Genomic DNA, 4701 nt, shown 5'->3' with positions numbered 1-4701 from the left:
TAAGTTTAGTGAAACCACAGGGCTTAATGGTTGTCAGGTTCCTCATGCAATTCCCCCTGACTTTTACCTGTTCAGTTGAGCCTTTTTTTTTTTTTGAGATGGAGTCTTGCTCTGTTACCCAGACTGGAGTGCAATGGCACAATCTTGGCTCACTGAAATCTCCGTCTCCTGGGTTCAAGCAATTCTCCCACCTCAGCCTCCTGAGTAGGTGGGATTACAGGTGCATGCCGCCACATCTGGCTAATTTTTGTATTTTTAGTAGAAATGGAGTTTCACCATATTGGCCAGGCTGGTCTCAAACTCCTGACTTCAAGTGATCCGCTTGCCTCGGCCTCCGAAAGTGCTGGGATTACAGGCATAAGCCTGTATCTTATGTAATAATTGAGATCACTAGTGACAATAAGAAATTCAAGATTTCTATGCTGTCAACTAAAGAGTCATTTATGTGCCCTGGATACTAGTGAGCAGCCAAAAAAAAAAATGAGTTTGTATTGTTGCCCACTGAAAGGAATATCTCACTTAGAAGGAGGATTTCATTGAGGGTTTTGACATTTCTCAAATTGCAGCAACGGATGTGTTTAAATTGTGGAACTCTGTTGGGGCTCCGGAAATCTGTGCAAACCATCATAAAAAAAAAAAGTTGACCACCATTTCACAATGTATATGTGTATCAAAACACCATATTGTACACCACAAATATATAAAAGTTTTCTTTGTCAATTTAAAAAAGTAGACCTTGGCTACTAAAACTGTGAGGTGGGAAAATACATCATACATGCTCAAGTGGTGCTGTCAAAGAGGTATGCAGAGAAAGTTATTCCTCCCCTCCTTTTAAGCATAAACAAAATGGTATGTTAACAAAAATTGGGAATTACGGCTTGTTGTTTTTTTTTTTTACAAAAGTGCAATTATTTATCCTGTGATATGTTTTTCTCAATTACTATACAATGGACAGACATCCAGTTCAACTGACACAGATATGATCATTTGTTTTTAATAGATGGGATAGTTTCATTGCAGGAATGTACCAATGTTATTCAACTGTTTCTTTCCAGGCGGACCTTTAGTTTGGTTTAAGTTTTTGATAGTACAAATAAAGCTAAAATAAACATTTCATGTATATAAAAAGCAAAAACATACTTGTGAGGCTGGTATTATGCTCCTATTTCACAAAGGAGGAAAAAAGTTACCCCATAGCCAAATTGTCACAGCTACTCTTATTTCTACAGCAGACTGTAAAATATGCCCTCTTAGGTCCTTAAAAGCATTAATCTAACAGTCTGTCTAAATGTTTGGGGACATCTGTCAAAAATGACAATTTTGTTTTGCTCATTAGTGATAAGAGTTGTTGCTCCTGAAAAAAATTAGCCAACAGGGTCAATTATTTCTTGAACATTTCCTTAAAAGTGATTATGGGACCATATTGTTGGAAGGAGACTACATGTTCAGCTCTCTCTCTCTCTCTCTCTCACACACACACACACACACACACACACACACACCATTTAAGCTTAAAATGGGCAATTTAGATCATAATTGTGTATTATGAAATTAATTTCAAATTTGATTTTGGAAAACAGAATTCCTCTATAGTCTAATTCTTGAGATATGCTGGATAAAGACTTTCTACACTCTTCATTTGATTTACTTTTATATTAAATTAAAATATCCAAATATTAAAATATAGTAACAATATTTGCTGAAGTAATTTCATTAGGATGTAACATATCTTCTGCGAAAAATCTGTCTTTATTCAGCAAATATTATTGAGTACCTAATACATGTTGGGCTGCGCACATAGTTTTAACAGTGAAAAACAGTTTTGTTGCTTTGGAGTAGTTCACTGTTTACTGAAAAAGAGTGTTATAAATGGAGGTAGTATTAAGAACTGGCCAGGTGCAATGGCTCACACCTGTAATTCCAGCACTTTGGGAGGCTGAGGTGGGCAGATCATGAGGTCAGGAGTTTGAGGCCAACCTGGCCAATATGGTGAAACCCCATCTCTACAAAAAATATGAAAATTAGCCAGGTGTGGTGGCACATGCCTGTAGTCCCACCTACTCGGGAGGCTGAGGCAGAAGAACTGCTTGAACCCAGGAGACAAAAGTTGCAGTGAGCTGAGATCACACCACTGCACTCCAGCCTGGGGGACAGAGCAAGAATCCATCTCAAAAAAAAGAGTAGAATCATGGGAGAAAAATTGGTGATCCAACTTTGGAGGTTTCTAACAATTTAATAGGAGGTGTGCTATTTGATCTAAATGTTCTTAAATGTTGGAAAATACTAAGCTACCAAATTAGAGTCTAGAGGGACACATGCTAACATCATATATGTAACATGGCCTAAAAACTGTTTATATTAGTCCATTCTCACGCTGCTAATAAAAACATTCCTGAGACTGGGTAATTTATAAAGGAAAGAGGTTTGGCCAGGCTCACACCTATAATATCAGCACTTTAGGGGGCCGAGGTGGATGGATCACTTGATACCAGGAGTTCAAGACCAGCCTGGCCAGCATGGTAAAACCCCATCTCTACTAAACATGCAAAATTAGCCAGGTGTAGTGATGCATGCCTATAGTCCCAGCTACTCGGGGGGTTGAGGTGGGAGAATATCTTGAGCCCAGGAGTTCAAGGCTGTAGTGACCTATGACTATGACAGTGAACCCCAGCCTGGGCAACAAAGTGAGACTCTGTCTCCAGAAAAAAAAAAAAAAGGAAAGAGGTTTAATTGACTCACAGTTCAGCATGGTTGGGGAGGCCTCAGGAAACTTACGATTCTGGCAGAAGGGGAAGCAAACACATCCTTCTTCACATGGCAGCAGCAAGAAGAAATATTAGTGCCCAGCTAAGGGGGTAGCCCCTTATAAAACCATCAGATCCTGTGAGAACTAACTCACTATCACGAGAACAAGATGGGCAAAACCACCTCCATGATTCAATTCTCTCCACTTGGTCCTTCCCACGACACATGGAGATTATGAAAACTCAGGATAAGATCTGGGTGGCGATGCACACAAACTGTATCACTGTTTATGTCTACGAAATTAAAAACTGATAAAAGAAGTGAAGCTGTTACTACCAAAGTGTACGGGAGAACAAAATAGAATGTTAATAAGGGAATATCTGATAAAAGTGAGAAACCTATATGCATAGCTGATTGAAAAAAAGCTAGAACAGCTTGATGGTCTAAATACATATAAGTCAAATGGAAAAAGAAGTCAGGCATGGTGGTATATACCTGTAGTTCCAGCTATTCAGGAGGCTGAGGCGGGATCACTTGAGGCCAGGAGTTCAAGGCTGCAGTGCACTATGAAAGCACTTGTGAGTAGCCACTCACTCCAGCCTGGGCAACATAGTGAGACTTGTGAGAAGGAAGGAAGGGAGGGAGGGAAAGAAAAAGAAAGAAAGAACAGAAGGAAAGAAGGATGGAGGGAGGTAGGAATGGAAGAAAGGAAGGAAGGGAGGGAGGAAGGGAGGGAGAGAGGGCACGGTGGCTGACGCCTGTAATACTGCACATTGGGAGGCAGAGGTGGGTGAATCACTTGAGGTCAAGAGTTCAAGACCAGCCTAGCCAACATGGTGAAACCCCGTCTCTACTAAAAATACAAAAATTAGCCTGGAATGGCAGTGCGTGCCTGTAGTCACAGCTACTCAGGAGCCTGAGGCAGGAAAACTGCTTGAACCTGGGCGGGAGAGGTTGCAGTGAGCCAAGATTGTGCCACTGCCCTCCAGCCTGGGCAACAGAGCAAAACTCCATCTCAAAAAGAAAAAAAAAGAAAGAAAACACAAATGGAAATAAATTCTCTGGTTTTTTCTCAGTTTATTCAGATTTGCTCAAAGTTCAAGAGAAGTTTAAATGACACCTATTATCTATCAAACCTTCAATGGCTCAAAGACTAAATCATGATAAATTTTCATTTATATATGAAAACTTTTTCTTCCAGTCATAATCGTTGCATATGTCAATTTTTTAAAATTACTGGATATTTTAATACCTTTATTAGAGATGTAAATGATAAAGGACCTGATTGTAGGACTTTATGGGCCCCCCCAAAAAATGCCCTCATAACATAAACTAAGACAAATTGTTTAAAATTACTTATGTATCATAATTTTTTTGGAGACAGGTTCTCTGTCACTGAGGCTGGAATGCAATGGTAGGATCATAACTCACTGTAGTCTCAAACTCCGAGGCTCACATGATCCTCTTTCAGCCTCCCAAAGTGCAAGGATTGCAGGTGTGAGCCACTGCATCTGACCTAGTATTTAAATTTTTAAACAGCTAATTTTTTTTTAAGTCTCTGGATATCTTTATTTTAGTGGAAGATAATTGTTATCATTAAGTGAACATTTTAAATAAGTGTTATCATTTATTGCATGCTTACTCTGTGTCATGAGTGTTCCATATATTTTATAGAGGTTTAATTTATTTTATTTATATACTTATTTTTTAGAGACAGGGTCTCACTTTGTCACCCAGGCTGAAGTATAGCCTAGAACTCCCAGGCTCAAGTAATCCTCCTGACTCAGTCTCCCACATAGCTGGGGCTACAGGAATGTTCCCCAATGCCTGGATAATATTTAAATTTTTTTCAGAGATTGGGGGGTCTCACCTTGGGGGTTGCTCAGGCTGATCTTGAACTCCTGAACTCAAGTGATCCTCCTGCCTCAGCCTCTCAAAATAGCATGAACCACTGTG

Source organism: Callithrix jacchus, chromosome 3, assembly GCF_049354715.1.
Source record: "Callithrix jacchus isolate 240 chromosome 3, calJac240_pri, whole genome shotgun sequence".
Lineage (NCBI taxonomy): Eukaryota > Metazoa > Chordata > Mammalia > Primates > Cebidae > Callithrix > Callithrix jacchus.
This window is presented reverse-complemented; position numbering follows the sequence as displayed.